The sequence below is a fragment of the Vombatus ursinus genome, unplaced genomic scaffold (genome assembly GCF_900497805.2).
Source record: "Vombatus ursinus unplaced genomic scaffold, bare-nosed wombat genome assembly UNPS02014882.1, whole genome shotgun sequence".
In the NCBI taxonomy this organism is placed as follows: Eukaryota; Metazoa; Chordata; class Mammalia; order Diprotodontia; family Vombatidae; genus Vombatus; species Vombatus ursinus.
This window is the reverse complement of record NW_020954660.1, coordinates 1,902,303-1,923,758: the sequence shown is the minus strand read 5'-3', so window position 1 is coordinate 1,923,758 and position 21,456 is coordinate 1,902,303. Positions and strand designations below refer to the sequence as shown.

At 41.6% G+C, this 21,456-nt stretch overlaps 1 pseudogene; it reads right to left on the bottom strand.

The window, feature by feature from the left end:
* Positions 1-6,563: 6,563 nt before the first annotated feature.
* Positions 6,564-20,552, bottom strand: LOC114028446 (annotated as a pseudogene).
* Positions 20,553-21,456: the final 904 nt, after the last annotated feature.

Here is a 21,456-nt window from a genome sequence, read left to right as displayed (position 1 = left end):
CCACAAGATTTTGAGTTCCAAATTTTCACCCCATCTCGCCCCTCCCCCCACCCCAAGATGACGTGCATTCTGAATACCCCTTCCCCTAGTCTGCCTTCCCTTCTATCTCTCTCCCCTCTTCTCTTATCCCCTTCCCCTTCAATTTTCCTGTAGGGCAGGATGGATTTCTGTACCCCATTTCCTGTATTTCTTATTTCCCAGTTGCATGTGAAAACATTTTTTTTAAAACATGTGTTTTTAAAACTTTGGGTTCCAAATTTTCTCACTTCCTCCCTCCCCACCCACCCTCATTGATAAGGCAAGCAACTAAATATAGGTTATATATATGCAGTTATGCAAAATACTTCCATAGTAGACATGCTGTAAAAAACTAACTCTATTTCCCTTAATCCTATCCCACCCCCCAATTTATTCTATTCTTTCTTTTGACTCTGACCCTCCTCAGAAGTACTTGCTTCTGATTACCCCCTTTCCCAATCTGCCCTCCTCTCTATCATCCCCCTACTCCCTTGTCTCCTTCCCCGCCCCCCCGTTTTCCTGTAGGGTAAGAGATTTCCATACCCAATTGAGTGTGTATGTTATTCCCTCCTTAAGTCAAATTCTATGAGAATAAGATCCACTCATTCCCTCTCACCTTCCCCGTTTTCCCTCCACTGTAAAAGCCTTTTCTTTTCTGTTTTTGTTTTTGTGAGATAATTTACCCCATTCTACCTCTCCCTTTCTCCTTCTCCTAGTATAATCCTCTCTCACCTCTTAATTTTATTCTCCAGATATGACCCCTTCATTTTCAACTCACCCTGTGCCCTCTCTCTCTCTCTCTCTTTCTCTCTCTCTCTCTCTCTCTCTCTCTCTATCTATCCATATCTATATATACGTACATATAATTTTTTCCCCTCCAACTACCCTAATACTGACAAAGGTCTCATGAGTTACAAATATCATCTTTCCATGCAGGAATGTAAACAGTTTAACCATAATAAGTCTCTTATTATTTTCTCTTTCCTGTTTACCTCTACATGTTCCACTTGAGCCTTGTATTTGAAAATCAGATTTTCTATTCAGCTCTGGTCTTTTCATCAAGAATGCCTGAAAGTCCTCTATTTCACTAAATGACCATTTTTTCCCCTGCAGGATTATACTCACTTTTGCTGGGTAGGTGATTCTTGGTTGTAATCCTATCTCCTTTGCCCTCCAGAATATTGTATTCCATGCCCTGTGGTCCCTTAATGTAGAAGCAGCTAAATTTTGTGTTATCTTGATTGTGTTTCCACAATACTTGAATTGTTTCTTTCTGGCTGCTTGTAATATTTTCTTCTTGACCTGGGAACTCTGGAATTTGGCTACAATATTCCTAGGAGTTTTCCTTTGAGGATCTCTTCCAGGAGGAGATTGGTGGATTCTTTCAATTTCTATTTTGCCCTCTGGTTCTAAAATATCAGGACAGTTTTCCTTGATAATTTCTTGAAGGATGATGTCTAGGCTGTTTTTTTGATCATGGCTTTCAGATAGTCCAATAATTTTAAAATTCTCTCTCCTGGATCTATTTTCCAGGTCAGTTGTTTTTCCAATGAGATATTTCACATTGTTTTCTAATGTTTCATTCTTTTGGATTTGTTTTACAGTGTCTTGATTTCTCATAAAGTCACTAGCTTCCAATTGCTCCATTCTAATTTTTAAGGAAGTATTTTCTTCAGTAAGCTTTTGGACTTCCTTTTCCATTTGTCCAGTTTTGCTTTTTAGGGCATTCTTCTCCTCATTGGCTTTTTGGACCTCTTTTGCCATTTGGGTTAGGCTATTTTTTAAGGTGTTATTTTCCTCAGTATTTTTTTGGATCTCCTTTAGCAAGCTGTTGATTTGTTTTTCATGATTTTCTTGCAAAACTCTCAGTTTTTCCTCTACTTCTCTTACTTGCTTCTCAAAATCCCTTTTGAGCTCTTCCAAGGCCTGGGACTGATTCATACTCCTGTTGGAGGCTTTGGATTTAGGAGCTATGGCTTTGTTGTCTTCTTGTGGTTGTATGTTTTGATCTTCTTTGTCACCAAAGTAAGATAATATAGTCTGACTCTTTTTGCGCTTCTTACTCATGATCCTGACCAGTTACTTGAGTTTTAAACTCTTTGTTAAGGTAAAAGTCTGCTTCCAATGTGGAGAATGTACTGTCCCAAGCTTTGGGGGTTTGTACAATTGTTTTCAGAGATACTTCTAGGGACCTGAAAATTTTCAATTCTTCCAAGGTGCTATGATAAGGGGCGAGGTGTTTTCTCTCCACCGCCACAACAAGCTTCACCACACCAGCATTCCTCCTCACCCCAGGACTGCCCCTCAGAACTGTGACCCAGATCCAAGCATCGGTAAAGCAAGAGATTCCTTCCTCAGCACTGGCAAAGAGATCCCTGCAATCCCTGCAATAGATAGAGATCATAAGTATGAGCTGAATATAAAAGGATGATATCTAAAAAAAAAGGAAAATTAAGGGATGAGAGAAGAATGCACTGGGAGAAAGGGGAAAGGAGAGATAGAATGGGGTAAATTATCTCACATCAAAAAGGCAAGAAAAAGCTTTTACAGTGGAGGGGAAGGGGGGATGTCAGCCACTTGATTCCCTCTCAGTCTGTGGGCCAGAAGCTAAGGAAACAGCCGCGGCCCCGGGGGCGCCTGAGACCTAGCTCCTTCTCTCACTGCAGTCACAGACTTTTCCCACTGACCTTCTAAGTTGTCTTTGGTGTTCGTGGGTTGAGATGTCTGGAAACCACCCCAGCTGCCCGCGATTCAGCCCTCTGAGGCCTGCTCCAGGGTCGCTGCGGCCTGTGCACCCACGCTGAACTGCGCTCCTCTCCCTGCCCGGCGCGATATACCTTTCTGATCAACCATCCAGGTTGTCTTGGGTTGGAAATTTAATCTGTCTTTTTGTCGGTTCTGCTGCTTTAAAATTTGTTTAGAGCCATTTTTTTAATAGGTATTTGGAAGGGTTTTGGGGGGAGAGCTCAAACAAGTCACTGCTTTCCCTCTGCCATCTTGGCTCCTATTGTTACTATTACTTTGTACACAGTCCATTTCACTTTGCATCAGCTTCTGTAAGTCTCTTCAGGCTTTTCTGACAGCATCCCACTCATCATTTCTTATAGCACCGTAGTATTCCATCACAATCACATACCACAACTTGTTCACCCATTCCCCAATTGATGGGCATCCCCTCAATTTCCAATTCTTTGCCACAAGAAAAGGGCTGCTATAAATATTTTTGTACATAGAGGTCCTTTTCCTTTTCTTAACTCTCTTTTGGGATACAGACCTAGAAGTGGTATTGCTAGGTCAAAGGGTATGCATGGTTTTATAGCCCTTTGGGGATAGTTCTAAATTGTTCTACAGAATGGTTGAATCAGTTCACAACTCCACTAACAGTGCATTAATGCCCCTTTTTTCTCACATCCTTTCCACCATTTATCATTTTCCTTTTCTGTCCTATTAGCCAATCTAATAGGTATGAGGTGGTATCTCAGATTGTTTTAATATGCATTTCTCCAATCAATAGTGAGTTAGAGCATTTTTTCATATGGTACATATAGCTTTGGTTTACTTCATATGAAAACTGTTCATATATTTTGATCATTTATCAATTGGGGAAAGGCTCCTACTTTTATAAATTTGACTCAGTTCTATCTATGTTTGAGAAATGAGGCCTTTATCAGAGAAACTTGCTTCACATTTTTTTCACAGTTACTATTGCTAACTGTATTTCCCTCCATCTTATTTTCCCCCGTTTATTCTATTCTCTCTTTCCTTTTACCCTGTCCCTCCTCAAAAGTATTTTGCTTCTACCACCTCCCCCAATCTGCCCTCCCTTCTATCATTCCTCCTTCTTTTATCCCCTTTCCTTCCTACTTTCCTGTAGGGTAAGATAGATTTATATACTCAGTTAAGTGTGTGTGTCCTTCTTTGAGCCAATTCTGATGACAGTAAGGTTCACGAACTCCCCCTCACCTTCTCCCTTCCCCTCCACTGTAAAAGCTTTTTCTTGCCTTTTTTATGTGAGGTAATTTACCCCATTCTATCTCGCCTTTCCCCTTTCTCCCAGTGCATTCTTCTCTCACCCCTTAATTTTACTTTTTTTTTAGATATCATCCTTTTATATTCAGCTCATACTTATGATCTCTATCTATATATACTCCTTCTATCTGACCTAATAATGAGAATATTCTTATGAGTTACAAGTATCATCTTCCCATGTGGGAATGTAAACAGTTTAATCTTCTTAAGTCCCTTATGATTTCTCTTTCCTGTTTACCTTTTTATGCTGCTCTTGCGTCTTGTATTTAAAAATCAAATTTTCTTTTCAGCACTGGTCTTTTCATCAAGAATGCTTGAAAGTCCTCTATTTCACTGAATGACCATTTTTTCCCCTGCAGGATTATACTCAGTTTTGCTGGGTAGGTGATTCTTGGTTGTAATCCTATCTCCTTTGCCCTCTGGAATATTATATTCCATGCCCTGCAGTCCCTTAATGTAGAAGCAGGTCAATATTGTGTTATCCTGACTGTGGCTCCATGAGACTTGAATTGTTTCTTTCTGGTCAATATTTTCTCCTTGATCTCGGAGATCTGGAATTTAGCTATAATATTCCTGAGACTTTTCCTTTATGGATCTCTTGCATGAGTGATCAGCAGATTCTTTCAATTTCAATTTTACTCTCCGGCTCTAGAATATCAGGGTGGTTTTCCTCAATTATTTCTTTCTTTCTTTTTTTTTTCCTTAGGCAATTGGGGTTAAGTGACTTGCCCAAGGTCACACTACTAGTAAGCGTCAAGTGTTTGGTCTGAGGCCGGATTTGAACTCAGGTCCTCCTGACTTCAGGGCCAGTGCTCTATCCACTGCGCCACCTAGCTGCCCCGCCTCAGTTATTTCTTGAAAGATGATGTCAAGGCTCTCTTTTTGATCATGGCTTTCAGGTAGTTCAATAATTTTTAAATTATCTCTCCTGGATCTATTTTCCAGGTCCGTTGTTTTTCCAATGAGATATTTCACATTGTCTTCTGTTTTTTTTATTCATTATTTTTGTTTTGTTTTATTCTTTCTTGATTTTTCATAATGTCATTGAGTTACACTTGCTCAATTATAATTTTTAAGGAAGTATTTTCTTCAGTGAGCTTTTGTACATCTTTTTCCATTTGACAAATTCTGCTTTTTAAGATATTCTTCTCCTCATTGGCTTTCTGTATCTCTTTTACCATTTGGGATAGTCTGGTTTTTAAGGTGTTATTTTCTTCAGTATTTTTTTGTGTCTCTTTTACCAAGCTGTTAACCCATTTTTCATTATTTTCTTGCATCATTCTCATTTCTTTTCTCAATTTTTCCTCTACCTCTCTTACTTGATTTTCAAAATTCTTTCTGAGTTCTTCCACGGTCTGAGACCAATTCATATTTTTCTCGGAGGCTTTGGATGTAGGAGCTTTGACTTTGTTATCTTTTTCTGAGTGTGTTTTGATCTTCCTTGCCACCATAGTAACTTTCTGTTAGAATTTTTTTTGGTCAGAATTTTTTTTTCTATTGTTTGCTCATATTCCCATCTTATTGCTTGACTTTTAAGTCTTTGGTAAAGTAGGGCTGTGCTTCCAGGGTGAAGGGCGTGTGGTCTCAAGCTTTGGTGGTTTTAGGCAGCTGTTTTTAGAGATACTTTTAGGAACCTGTAAGTTTTCAGTTCTTCCAAGGTGGTATGATCTAAGCAGAGGTGTTTACTACTCTCCTGTCTTATGCTCTGATCTGTGAGGGACCACAAGCACTCTTTCTATCCTGGATCTGTGACAAGGGTCCCCGCTCCACTGCAGTCACAAGCTATGGTGTGTTAGTGCTCCTCCTTGCCCTGGGGCTGAGACCTGGGTCTGTGACCCAGATCCAAGTATGGGCAAAGCAACAGAGTCTTGCCATTGGTGCCAGCAAAGAGACCACTGTAATCTCCTTCTGACCAGTTGTTTGGCCCCCTTACTATCCATGGGCTGAGAGCTCCAGAAGCAGCTGCTGCTGATTCAGTGGCTCCCAAGGCATGCTCCTGGTTTGTTGGGGCCTAGTCTGTGCTGGCACAGCCTGCACTAGACTGCACTCCTCTCTCATCCTAGTGTGACAGACCTTTCCTGCCAACCTTCTTAGTTGTCTCGGTCTGGAAAATTGATTCACTCCACCTTTTTGGGGGGTTCTGTTACTCTAGAATTTTTGTAGAGTCATTATTTAAAGACATTTGGAAAGGTTTGGGGGAGAGCTCAGGCAAGTCCCTGCCTTTACTCTGCCATCTTGGCTCTGCCTCTCTAGAACTATTTTTAACAAACTGCAAAACATTGATCGACTTTTCCAGTATGAGCTACAGTGTCACCACAAAAGGGAGGCATAAATATTTAATTTATGAAATCAAAATGGAATATTTATTGTAAAGAAAAATTAAAGTGCTTTCAAATAAAGGCCATTATTGAACCAACGTGAAGAGCACAACTTGAACTTTTAGTTCATTCATCTTTTAGAGCTGTCCTCTGAATAACTTCAGTTCAAAACACTCTATTCAGTAGTGTGAATAGTCCTTAAACTAAATGTTTGGCAATAATGCAATCCAACTGTCTCTTTGCTTCACACTGTGGAAGATCTCTCATACCATAATATTGAGGGGTAATTTTTGCCAACCATTCTGGTTAGATATCTGTACATGTCTGAATATAATTCTTTGTTATAAAGATAAATTCATTGTAAAACAAACATTCTGGCTTGTGGTCCAGAACAGTTGAAGGATACAACTGCACTGCTTGGTTGTCCTTTATAGTCAAGTAATGTCCTGTTCATTCCAAATGCACCACCCGCATAAAATACCCAGTTACCCAAGCTTTTCTTATGTTAATATAGTAGTCTCTGTTTGTGAAGTCTGTACTTCTACAAGGCAAATTAAATCTGCCCATGATTCATGACAGCTGCTTGTGTACATTGTCTGCAGACATCAGGGACCTGTAGTTAATGAAGTTGTCATAACACCACTGAACCAACTCATGATTTTGTTTAAAAGCGTGGTAAATGTTCGGCAGTGTCGGGTGATCTCCATCCATGTGGGCAAACCTCATCTTGGCTCCAGCTGCTGCCTTCTTGGCCTCTGTGGGGTGAACAAAATACTGTCGACGTAGCAGTAATAGACATGACCTCATTAGAATAGCTATCGTCACAACTTGCAACGGTCATTTTATCAAGCTTTGGATCCAATGGAAATTCTGCCATCATGTATCCCAATTCAGTCAAGCCTCCATCATCATTTAAAGCAGCTAGATAATTCAAAAGCTCTAGGGCTATCATCAGGAGCTGGTGGATCCACAAAATTGAAGTATTCTATACCAAGTTTTTTCAACTGTAACACCACTGAACCCAAATTAGACCTCCAATTTTCAGGCTAGGTATTGTCCTGCATTTCCGTTTTATAGGCTTTCTTTGTATAAAGCCTGAAACATTTTCCAGATCTGATATGACTAGCTCAACCAGTTCTTTCAGAAGCTTTGCTGATTGCTGTCACTAAGACTGTGCTCTGATTTGAGGATTATACACCCTTTGTTTTGCAAATCCAGGGTCAATGACAAATACAACACCATCTATTGTTAGGGATGTCTCTGCAATATTGGTAGGCAGAACTACCTGTCTTCTTATTGCCACATTTTGGTTTTCTGGAGGGAGATGTTCAAAAATTCTGTTGTTGTTGAGGTGGAAGTGTGAAATACAGAGAAATGATTTTAATATTACCAGCTTCTGGACCTAAATCAGCAACTTCACATTTTATTCTCTTCATCAATTTCCTCTTGTACAGTAAAAAAAAGAAGATCTCCTTCCTTTTCTTCACACAGGTGAATGTGTATCATGGTTTGAATCGCTGCTTTGAGGTAATCTCTCTCTGGTTCCAAAGTATTAAAAAAATCTCAACGTGGTGCATATGGACCAATATGAGTCAATATGAGCCAGGGATAGTTAAAAGGGGACAATTATCAGAGTAAATCTGAAACTTCCCTGCATCTAAAGTAGCATCATAACAATAACTTTTAAATCTGATTTTTATCTCACAACCTCCTTCAGAGCTCTCATGAGAATATCTCTGGCCAAAGTCCTTTCCTAAGCTTCATCAAGGATTATAATGCCATAGCACTCTAGAAGAGGATCATTCATAGCTTCTCAAAGTAACATTCCATTTGTCAGATATTTGAGGATAGTTTTTGCACTACTGCAGTCTTCACATCTAATGGAGTACCCAACCTGCTGGCCCGAAATTCCATCCACATCTGAACCACACTCAATGCAGCAATTCTCCTGGCCTGTGTGCAGACCACCCCTTGCTCTGGGTAAGGAGTGAATGGACTCAATGCACCACTGGGGGATCTGTTGTTTTACCAGAACTGGTCTCAGCAAATAGTACAAAGAACTGATGCCTAATGAGAATATCTGTAAACCTATCCTTATATTCCCAAATATGGGGTTGAAACCACTTCTTTAGAATGTCATGGTAATGAGGGGTATGGGGTAGATTAGTGAATGGATTAATACACTATGGAAACGATGTGTGTCTTGCTTGTCCTGTGTGTATTAAATGAGCAGAATGTGTTGAGAGTGTTGAGTCTGCTGAATGTGATGCTTTTAAAGGTGGCAACCCAGTACTAATAAGCATAGCAGCAGTAGAGGCAAGCAATTCCTTTTTCTTCTCTTTTTCTCTTCCTTGCTCTCTACCTCCCCCGTCACATTTTCTGTCACAGTCTTTGCAACGATCTTCATGATATGAGGGTCACTATCCCCTGTCAACGAGTCCAGAGTTTGTCAGCCAGAGAAGGGTCCAGTGGAGTGGAGCCCTTCTGGGGGATAGTGAGAGATACTGAGGCCAGCCCCAGACCTGTCTGGATTTGAACCTGTGTTTTTGGTGGATCCCAGGGCTCCGTGCATGTTTCAACTTACAGGAGAGAAAAGGGAGGCCTTAGCAACTCCAATGCAGCCATGACTTCAAAGGTAGGGAGCCCAGGTGTTGTCCTCTGCCCTGCCCTAGAGTGTCCTCCCTCTCTGAGCATCCTGTGAAGTTTTGCAGTGCTATATAATGGGTAGAGTGCTGGGCTTGGAATCAGTAGGTCTTGAGTTCTAATCCTGTCTCTGACACTCACTAGCTGTGTGACCCTAGGTAAATCACAAAAACTCACCAGCCTCAATTTCTTCATCCATTGAATAGGAACATATACAATAGCACCTTTATTGCAGGGTTGTTGGGATGATCACAATATACTGAAAATGCTTTGTAAAATTTAAGGCTTTATGTAAATGCAAGCTATTATTATTTCCTTGATGCTTGGAAAACAATATCACTATCTTCAATGAGAATAATGAAGATTATTACAAAATCTGTTCCTAGACTTAAGCACCTTTCCTTGTCTGTAGTAAATGTTCAATACATGCTTGTTGATAGATAGATTGATTGATTGAAATAGCAGCTTAAGGTAAACAAGCCTCTGAGGCAGAGTGCAAGGATTTTACGAATGAGGAAACTGAGGCCAAGAGAGGGGTAGTGATTTGCCTAAGGTTACATGTAGCAAAGTGTGGAGCCAAGAACTAAACTCAGACACATTGTATCAGGTTTCCTCTCTCCAACTTGATGGTGAGCTGGTACCCTATCCTTTGATGCCCCTGTGCTCCATGGTGATAAGGAAAATATTTCTATCACATATGATGGTACCTTATCAACTTTTCCCTCACCAATACCACCATTCCTCCACAACAAGGGAGCACCAATGGCATCTTTGGAGAGACTTCTTGGGGTATTTTACAGATGGGGAAAGAGAGATCTACAGAGAGGAAGTAGGATGTCCAAGGTCACACAGTAGTGTATCCTGCTTCTGGACAGATAAAGCTGACCTAGATTTTAGCAAAGCATTTGATCAAAGCTCTCATGTTATTTGTGTGAAAGGATGTATGTGTGTATGTGTTTGTTCACGTGTGTGTGCATGTATTTGTGTGTGTGTGTGTGTGTGTGTGTAAAGGATGGAGAGATATGAACTAATATGATTATGCGGATTTGAAATTGGTCGAATGACTGGACCCAAAAAGCAACCATTGGTGATTCAATGTTGACTTAGAAGGAGGTCTCTAATGGAGTACCCCAGGGATCTGTGCTTAATCTTGTGTACTTAATTTATTTTTTAATCAGTGACTTGAATAAAGGTTTATGACATCCTTATCAAATTTTCAGCCAAGAGGGATACATAACACAGTGGATCACAGACTCTGGATTCAAAAAGATCTCAACAGTTTAGACAATTGGGCCAAATTAAAAAAAATATGAAATCCAATGAGTATAAATGGAAATTCTTACATTTGGGTACAAAAAAAAATCTACACGCACAGGAAGGGGGAAGAATGTTGAGAGACCAGTTTGGGTAGAAAAAGATACAGAGGTATTAGAGGACTGCAAGCTGAATATGAGTTGAGAGTGTGATATGACAGATAAGAAATCTAATGCAATCTTAGGTTGCATCAAGAGGCAAAGTCTTCAGAAATAAGTAGGCAATGGTCCCACCGTGCGTTGCTCTGTTTGAAGCCCAGCTGGGATATTATGGTCCATTTTGGTCACCACAATTTAGGAAGGACATTGGCAAGCTAAACAGTGTCTAGAAGTTAATCAGGCTCATGAAGAGACTTGCCCTTTGAGGATTGTTTGAAGGAACAGAGGATGCTTAATTTGAAGAAGAGAAGACTTAAGTGGAGCATGTTCACTAATTAATTAATAAATTTCTAATTAGCTTTGTTCTACTTGGCCTCAGAGGGCAGAACCAGGAGCAAAAGATTGATGTTATAGTGAGGCAAATTCGGGCTTGATGTAAAGAAAGCGTTTGGGCAATTCACCCTTTCTAAAGAGGACTGGACTGGGACAGCTAGGTGGCCCAGTGGATAGAGCACCGACCCTGGAATCAGGAGGACCTGATTTCAAATCCAGCCTCAGACACATGATACTCACTAGCTGTGTGACCCTGGGCAAGTCACTTAACCCCAATTGCCTAGCTTAAAAAAAAAAGAGGACTGGACTGCCTGGGAGGTGCTCCTTTCTCCCTCACTAAAGAACTTCAGACAACAGCTAGATGACCATTGGTCAGGGATGGATCATACTGGATTTCTTCTGTTTTTTTTTTTTCAAACTGAAATTTCTTTGTTTCAGATGCTGTTGTTCAGCCATCTCAGTTGTGGTCAGCTCTTCATGATCCCATTAGGGTTTTTGTTTTGGTTTTTTTTTTTTTTTGGCAGAGATACTGGAGTGGTTTGCCATCTCCTTCTCCAGCTCATTTTATGGAGGGGGAAACTGAGGCAAACTGGGTGAAGTGACTTGCTATGGGTCACACAGCTGGTAGGTGGCTGAGGCCAGATTTGAACTCAGGAAAATGAGTCTTGACTCCAGGCCTGGTGCTCTATCCACTACAGCAGCACCTAGCTGCTATCCAGAAGCTGTATAGAGTACTAAGTGTTCAAATCCCACTTCAGCACTCACTAACTGTGTGACCCTGGGCAAGTCCCTTAACCTCTTTGGCCTCAGTTTTGTCATCTATAAAATGAGGAGGTTGGATACATTGGCCTCTCCTATGTATGACCCCCAAGATCCATGACAGAGGAGAGGACACCTGTTCATGTTTCAAAGGAGAGAACTGATAGCTGAGTTTAGTCTGAGACAAGAAGGGCGGAGGGAGAAAGAACATGGGGTCACTAGGAGGTCCTGAGTCTGGGAGTTAGTGGAATCGCTAAAAATAGCCATTTCATTTGATCTTGATTTTGTTCCAGGGCAGGCCCTGGCCATTGATTTTGCTCACAGAAAGGTAGAAATTCTGGAGTTCAGAGTTTAGGTTGCTTGTGCCCAGAACACAGAACGAGGAGAGAAATAGCTTGATTTTCCTGAAATTCTGGAAACCATTTGCCTTTTACTGAGGTTGGCTCACTAAAGGAGCCCGAAGAGTATGGATGAAGTTCTAGTTATTACAGCCCCTCCTTCCTCTAAGTTCCTTCTCATATTCTGGGTTCTAAGGCCCTGTCTCACTCTGACACTTTTTGTTCTGAATTCCTTTCCTGTCCTGACCTTCTGTGTTCTAAGTTCCCTCCCAGCTATGACATTCTGTGTTCTAAATACTCTCCCAGCTCTGACATTCTCTGTTCTGGGTTCACAGAATAAATCTCCTTATTAGAAGGATTTGTTCTGTAAAACATGGACTTGGTCAAAGGGCAGCACTCAGGGACCCAGAAAGTCACATGTGGCCTCAAAGCCATAGGTTCCCCACCCCTGTTAACCATGCTATGAACATAGCATAATGGCAGAGGTAGAAAGGAACCCAGAACAGGGAATGTCAGAGCTGGGAGGATCATAGTAGCATAGTAGGATTATGGATTTAGAACATAGGATCTTAGAGGTCATCTAATCCAGCCTTTTTTTATTCCAGATAAGAAAACTGAGGCTGAGAGAAGTTTAGTGGCTTTGTCCAAGGTCACTCGGGTCATACACATCAAAACCGGTCCCTTTTGGCTTTGATATTTCGTGTTCTGAATGTCCTTCTAGATCTGACATTCTCTGTTTTAGGGCCCTTCCATATCTCATATTCTACTGGAGTTGGGTGCCTCATCAGACCTATCTTGTTAGGGAATTATGAATGAACCAAGAGCTAGGAAAGATGAACATTGGGAGCCCGTCAGAAAAGTCACTCATGTTGTTCCCAAATTCCAAATAGACTCAGGCCTCAGGCAGGTACCCTTCCTTGGGGAAAATGTCCACTGGGTTGGATGCTAACCAGGAAGGAAAATACAAAATTATCCAAAAAAAACTTGCAACCACAGGCAAATGGGCCTTTCTCAAAAGAGTACAAGGGAAGTGATGGCCACATTGTTGTTGGGGACTTCTAGAATTAAGAGAACTAGGACTATTCTCTGTCTCGTGTCCTTTGCTACCATTATCTCTTGAATCAAATTCAAATTCCTACTCATCCTTTAAAGATCAGCTCAAGTACTACTTCCTTAGTCAAGCTTCCTTGCATATCCACCAAGAGGAGATGACCTGCCTTGGAATTCACACTTGCTCTTCTCAGATGGCCTTACCATGTATTATCCTGTATTACAGTCACGTAATACGTTGCTCCCTCTCATGTACTGTGTGTCCCAGCCAAAGTGGCTTACATACCATTCCCCATTCAGGACACTTCATCTTCCTCCTCTGTGTGCCTCATCTCCAACCCTCATGACCTCTAGAGCTATTCTAAAAATTAGCTCCAGGACATCTCCTGGCAAAAGGCCTTTTTTGATCCCCCAACCCACCCCAAATGGTAGTGTTCTCTCCCCCGCCATTAATTTGTTTTTGTTTTTTTATATATTTGGTATTTATTCAAATCCTACATACTTCAGGAGGCTTTTCCCAGTCTGCCCAACAGCTAATGGCTTCCTTTCTGAAACTACCTTCCATCTAGTCTCTCTCTACCTTATATATGCCTAGTTATTTACTCAATGTCTTCTTGATTAGAATGTAAGCTTCTTGAGAACAGGGATTGTTGAGGCAGCTAGGTGGTGCAGGGCTGGGCCTGGAATGAGGAAAATCTGAGTTCAGATCTGGCCTCAGACATCTACCAGCTGTGTGATCCTGAGCAAGTCCCTTAACCTCTCTGTCTGCCTCAGTTTCCTCAACTGTAAAATGGGGATAATAATAACACCTACCTGGCAGGGTTGTTGTGAAGATCAAACGAGGTAATATTTATAAAGTGCTTAGCACAGGGCCTGGCATATAGTAGGTGTGATATAAATGTTAACTTCCTCCCCTCTGTATCCCCAGTTTTAAAAATGAATGTTAAAATTGTTTTTACATGTAAGCGGGGAAAATGAAATACTAAATTAAGAAAAATAAATTCTACTCTATCTCTAAAAAATAAGTGCTTAACACATTCTTGTTGATTGATTGATTGATCATTTGACACATGTCAACAAGTCAACAAGCACTGTTTAGATGCTGTTTCCCTAGTAGACTATAGGCAGCATTTGGGTAAGCTCTCTTCATTGTTTCACTGAGAAGCAATGTGGTTTTGTGGAGAGGATACTGGACATGGAGTCAAGAAAATCTGGGCTCAAATCCTTGATCTTAACTTACTAGTTATGTGACCCTGAGTCAGTTCCTTAGCTTCTTTGTGCCTCAGTTTCCTTCTCTGCGAGAAGAGATTAAATTTCCTAGCCTTGGAGCTCTAAATTTAAGATCTCATGATCTCCAGTGCCCAGAACAATGCCTGACATACTATAGGCAGACAAAAAGTGCTTGTTGAATGGGATTGAATGAAGCCTAGGAACTGAGTCTGTATTGGTGGGCCCATTTTCTTCACTGAAGCCATGTAAACTGGGTTAGGGTAGAAACAATTCATCAAAGCAGGCTAAATCTCAGGGAACGTAGTTTCTTTATGGTAGGGGCAAAGTCCCTAGATGGCTGACAAAGTCCCTTCCAACTCACAAATTCTACAATTCTGTGAATGACCACAATGCCACATTCCAGGTGAAATGTCCACATACTCCTTCTCTGAGTCTCAGTTTTGACACCTGTAAAATGGGGACTGTTAGCCTTACACTGCCTAATTCATGGGGTTGTTGGGAGGCTCAGATGAGATGAGTATTAAGTACTATACCATCCTATAGCACTTGTCACTTAACATCTCTGGGCCTCAGTTTCCTCCTCTGTAAAATAAGAATGTCAGACTAGAAGGCCTCTGAGGTCCCTTCCCAGTCTAGATCTAGGATCCTATGTGTGACCTTAGGTGAGTCAATTCTCTCCCTGAACCTCAGTTTCCTCAACAGGTCAGGTCAATAAGCAAATCAAGAAGCATTGCCATTTTTTTTTTATTTTTTTGTTTTGTTTTAGGCAATTGGGGTTAAGTGACTTGCCCAGGGTCACACAGCTAGTACATGTCAAGTGTTTGGTCTGAGGCCAGATTTGAACTCAGATCCTCCTGACTCCAGGGCCAGTGCTCTAACCACTGCGCCACCTAGCTGCCCCAAGAAGCATTTCTTAAGTACCTACTACATACCAGACACTGTGTTAAACCCTGGGGATACAAAGAAAAACAAAAAAACAGCCTCAGCACTCAAGGAGCTTGTGGTCTAATGGGAGAGATAAGAGATAAACGAGTATGTACAAAGAGGTTTTATACAGGGTAAGCTGGAGATAATCACAGAGGGAAGGCACTATGAAGCACAACTAAGAAAGGCTTCATACAGAGAGGACTGTGGTTGAGACTCAAAGGAAGCCAGGGAGGTCAGGTGACAAAGTTGAGGAGGGAGAGAATTCCAGGCATGGCAGACAAGACAGTGAAATGCTTAGTCAGGGAGATGGAGTGTCTTGTATGAGAGACAGAAGCAAGGTCAATGTCACTGGATCAGTGTATGTGGTGGTTGGGGTCGGGGAGAGAGATGCAAGAAGACTAGAAAGGTAGGAAGGGGGCACAGATCATGGAAGGCTTTAAAAGATAAACAGAGGATGTGATGTTTCATCCTATATGTATTAGCAAGCCACTAGAGTTGATTTAATGGTGTGTGTGGGTGGGTAGAGGGAATATGAGTGACGTGATCAGATCTGTTCTGTTAGGATGATCAATTTCACAGCCGAGTTGAGGCAAGGAGACCCACCAGCAGGATATTGGAATAGTTCAAGGGTAAGGGGATAAGGGCCAGAACCAAGTAGTGGCAGTGTCAGAGGAGAGATGTTGTGAAGGGAAAAATGATAGAACTTGGTGACAGATTTGAGATAGGGGATGAGAGAGTGAGGAATTGAGGATTTTACCTACACTGTGAGCCTGGGGGACTGGGAAAATGGTCACACTCTCTATAGTAAAAGGAAAGTTAGGAAGAGGGGAAAGTTTGAGAAGAAAGACAATGGACTCCATTTTGGACATGCCAGATTTAAGATGACATATCCAGTCTGAGATGTCCAATGCGCAGGTGTCGAGAGAGAGGGTTAGGGTTGGACAAACAGATCCCACAATGATCTGCATAGAAATGAATCTATGGGAGATGATAAGATTACAAATGGAATAATAGTCTGGAACGAAACATAGGTCCCTCCTCTAGGGGACACCCACAGTGAACAGGCATGACCTGGATGAAGATCCAGCAAGGGAGACTGAGCAGGAACGGTCAGACAGGTTAGGGGAGAACCAGGAAAGAACAATGTCACAAAAACCTAGAGAGAAGAGAGGCTCAAGAAGAAAACGGACAGTGCCAGAGACTGCAGAGAGGTCAGAAAGGAGGGGGACTGAGAAAAGGCCATTAGACTTGACAATCAACATACGTGTACAAAAATGTTTTTAGCAGCTCTTCTGTGGTCGCAAAGAATTGGAAATTGAGGGAATTGCCCATCCATTGGGGAATGGCTGAACAAATTGTGGTACATGAATGTAGTGGAATATTGTTGTGCAATAAGAAATGATGAACAGGCAGACTTCAGAAAAACTTGGAAAGACTTGTACAGAGTGATGCTGAGCGAAATGAGCAGAACCAGGAGAATGTTGTACATAGTAACAGCCACGTTGTGTGATGACTAATATTGAGAGACTTAACCCTTCTCAGCAATACAAGGATCTAAGACATCTCCAAAACACTCACAATGGAAACTGCTATCCACATCCAGAGAAAGAATTATGGAGTCTGAATGCAGATGGAAGCATACTATTTGCTCTCCTTTTCCTTTGTTATTTTGTTTTATTGCTTCATTCTCGTGGTTCCTCCCATTAGTTCTAGTTGTTCTTTACATCATGACTAATGGGAAAATATGCTTAACATGAATGTATGTGTAGAGCCTATATCGGATTGTACGCCAGTCTGGGGTGGGGTGGGGGAAGAAATGGGAAAGGGAGAAAATTTAAAACTCAAAATCTTATGGAAGTGAATGTTGAAAACTAAAAATAAATAAATTTTTAAAAAGAGATCCTTGAGAATTACTGAGAAAAAAATAGTTATGATTGAAGAATGAAGGAAGAAACCAGTCTGCAGAAAGTGAAGAAGAGACTGGGAGGAAAGGAGATAGAGGCATTGATTGTAGAGAGACTTCTCAAGGAGCTAGATAATAGATGACAGGTGCTTAATAGACGGTTGTTGAATTGAATGGGACCACTTGTGCATGTACAGAGATTTGCCTGGCAAGGAGAGGAACTATGTCTTCTCATGATACAGGGATGAAGGAGACCGTATATGAGTGATGTGAGGTGAAGAACAGAGTGGAAGAGGAAACTGTCAAAAAAGGGTTGATTTTTTTAGTGAAATATGAGACAAGGTTCTCAGCTGAGAGGTGCAGGGAACGGTAGCCATGGGAGGCCTCTGACGTCTCTTCCAGCTCTCCAGCAATGATCGATGAACTTGACTTCAGAGAGCAGAACTAGGAGCAATGGGAAGAAGGAATAGAGAATCAGATTTAGGTTCAACATAAGGAAACGTTTTCTTACATTGAGTTGTCTCAAGGTGGAATGGACTGCGTCCAGAGCCAATGTGTTCCCTTTCCCTGAAAGTCTTCAACCTTTAGTTCCTAGGGATGAATGTTTGTGGGGGAGGTTGTAGACAGGCTTTCTGCATAGGTACAGTTGAACTATCTGCCTTCTGAAGTCCCTCCCAGCTCTAAGATTCTGGAATTCTAAGATTAATCAATCAATTAACAAGTATTTATTAAAGGCTTACTAGGTGCCAGGCATCAATTGAATGGTGGGGATACAAACTCTGCCCTCCAGGGGATTTTATTCTCAGGAGGCCAACTACAAATGTGTAATAACACAACAGTGATCCTCTTACTTTTATGTATTCTGCATGTATATATGCACTTAGGTTTATTACTGCTGTTATTTTCCCGACAAGACAAAGGGAGATGTGGCAGAGTCTCTGGCTAATTCTTCTTTTTTTATTTTTAGGCAATTGGGGTTAAGTGACTTGCCCAGAGTCACACAGCTAGTAAGTGTTAAGTGTTTGGTCTGAGGTCAGATTTGAACTCAGGTCCTCCTGACTTCAGAGCCGGTGCTGTATCCACTGTGCCACCTAGCTGCCCCCTGGCCAATTTGTCTTGCCCAGGTCTCATAGTACTCCCAGGCATACCCCATTCTGTCCAAATAAAATGGACTTGAAGACAGGAATCCAAAGCTATTTTATAGATCATCTGTCCAGTAATCAACTAATTAATTCATCTATTTACTGATTTGTTTGCTGTTAAACAGACCTGGAAAAGGGCTTTAATAATTAATAATAATAATTAGTTCAATGCCCTTATGTTACAGAAACAGATGTTGAGGCCCAGAGTGATCAGGTAGCATACTCGACAATGGTATCAGAGTTGGTACTTGAACCCAGGTCCGAAGTCCTTCTCCTTGTGGTATGGCATTTATTATAAGTGCAATAGAAAGATATTGGGAAATAGTGGGAGATGTGAATGAATAGTTAAGAGTGTGGCCAGACTACACAAGTCCCTGAATACCAGACTAAGAAGTTTGGACTTGAAATAATATGTGATTGTTAATCATGGTAAGCTAGAGCTTGATATGAAATTAGCAGAAAGGGACCTTGAGTCAAAAGGCCTGGGTTCAAATCTTGACTCTGTGGCAACTGAGCTTTGTGACCTTGGGCAAGTCATTTCACTATTTTGAGTTTCCATTCCCTCATCTGATCACTGGGGATAATTACACCCTTGTTACCTATTTCATGTTTGGTGATGAAAGTGCTTTGCAAACATGAAAGAAATGAGTAACAGTAACAATAATAAAAAAAATTAAAGCAGAGTTTTAAGAAGGGAGATTCACCTGGTAGATTTTGCAAAGCGTAGAAGAGAGAAAAATTTGGCAGTAGAGAGAATTAGGAGAGAATAATTAGAAGTCTGCTGGAACAATCCAAGTGATGAAGGCTTGGAGGGGTGGGTGGAAATGGAGAAGATGAAATGAGTGGGAGAGACATTTTGAATAGTAAATTAGCAGTTTGTAGTGGCTGACTGGATATGAGGCACCAGCTACTTTATGGTGTTCTCAGAAAGGGAAGGAGGGAGGAAACATTTTGTGAACTTGGCAGAAAATATAAGTGATTACTAATAGTGTTATGGGGCCTACAAGTGGGATATGAATTCAAATTTCAGCTCTACCATTTAACTAGCTCTGTGACCTTAGTCAAATCCATTCCCTGAGCCTCAGTTTGCTCATCTGTAAAATGAGTCGATTAGATGATCTCCGGGGTTTCTTCCAGCTCTAAATACTATGATACTATGATTCTAGGGTTGTCAACCCATCATTGGTTCAACTTTAAGAGAACATCATGAGGTTCACACACTTTGCTGTCAGGGGGCTGGGTCTGCTTTGCAGGTAATTTCTGATTACCTATGCGGTATGGCCATGGAGCATGCTGGGAAGGTCGGAAACTTTGACTTAAGCCTACTGGGCCTTCTCCATGGGGGGGTGAACTGTCTGGAGGCAGTTTCCATACTTAGGTGCTTCTGGGCCTGGTAGAAGGAAGGCCTTTTTCTTTGCCTAGATGGCAATCTGGGGCCCTCCTGTCTTTCTCGTGTTTATGCATCCTCCTCAGATACTCCGAGGCAATTGGGGTTGTTGTATCATCTTATAAATTAAAAAGGTCAGATGATATATTTTATTTATTTATCACTACCACCCTGAAGACAGGCCTGAGTGCCAAAGATTGAAGCAAATAAACAGAAAAAATGATGAACTACTCAGTTCTTTCCCATTAAATAAACACTTGCTCAAGGAGGTTACTGTTTGATGAACATTAGATGGAATTGATGTCTCACTGAAGGTTTGCACAACTCAGAGACAAAGTCATGGGATTCAGAGCTGGAAAAGATTCTAGAGATCATATATTCTACCCCCCCCCCATTTTACATGGGAGGAAACTGAGGTCTAGGCAAAGGAAGTGACTTGCCCAAGGTCACACATAGGATCCTAGATCTAGTGCTGAAAGGGATCTCAGAGGACATCTAGTCAATTCCCTTCATTTTACAGAGAAGGAAACTGAGGCCCAGGGGGAGAGAAGGAGAACTTCCAAAATATTCACATTTCCCTAAATATTAATATATAGCCTTCATTTGACCTTCTAAATATATCACTCTCCCCTGGGGACCTGCAACAGTGGGCTGTCCCTTTCCTCAAAACTAGGATAGGTAGATAAGAAGATTCTTTAGAATTTCCCCTTTTGGACACCAGTTTGAAAATCATGTCTCCTCGTGTTCCAGGCAGTGTCATAGAGTCAAGGGACCCAAAAAGAGGTGTGCTGGTTAGGAGGGGTTGATGCATCCCAGGAGACCTGCCCTCAAGTCATTCCTTTGAGAAGTCATCTAGGATTCAAACAGGAGGTCCTCTGACTTCAAATCAAGGGTTTGTTTCACTGTGTCACCATGGTGATTTTGGAAATTTAATCGTTTTTTTTTTAATTTTGTTTGGGGACATTGATATTTCCACATTGGTCTTTGTCAGACCAATTTTGTGCCCAGAGCTGGTATGCAGACACTGTTTGCCCTTCCTCTTCTCCCGACGAGCACACGGCATGTGGCTCAGCCCCATTCAGCTGCAAAGTTCTATTGGGCCACTGGAGAGTTCTAGACCTGCCTCCACTCTAGATGGAACCTTTCCTCCTCCACATAAAGTTTCACAAACAACCGAATCCATTCATCTGTTCAACAAACATTTACCAATCTCCTACTTGATAAATGTTAAGCATTGGAGAGATGCAAACTTTAGATAATAGTGGTGACTCTCCTATTGGTAAGCTTTTACTTTCCTTATAATTATTCTGTAAAGTGGGTAAAACAAATAGTATTATTCCCATTTTCATATGGGAGACTAAGGCATGGGATGGGAGTAACTTGTCTACAAAGAGACTAGTAGTGCTATAGACTTTATTTCCTTCCTTCCTCCCCCCCCATTTTACAGATTAGCAAACAATTTAAGGGAGGTTAGTGATTTGTACTTGGTCATATGGCTAAGGGACAGAACTGGGTTTGACCCTCAGTTTCCTTACACCGAATTCACTCTTGCTACTCTAACCACATTGCCAGGTGTGCCCTGGGATGGAGCACAGTGTTCTTTGGGAACTTCCATTCTTTGTTCTAATTTATCTTTCCAAGCATTGGATATGTCCCTGTTTGAGGGTCTTGGGGACCTTTGAAGAAGCTGTCCCTCAAAGCCTCCAAGTCAAGTAGTCCCCAGGGCCACCCTTGGCAGCCCTTATGGAGTTGCCCCACCCAGATTCACGAGAATCAATGATGGCAGTAGCGTTTTGCTGGGCCAGCCCAGGTGCTTGGGAATGAGGAGACAAGGAAAGAGCTCCCAGGTGTAGCACTGACTGGTTGCTGTCTGAGCTCTCTACAAACTCCTGGGCAGCTGACCAGTCTCTTCACCATCCTTCAGTGCCCAGATACCCAGAGTTAACCCATGCATCAGTCATTAAACC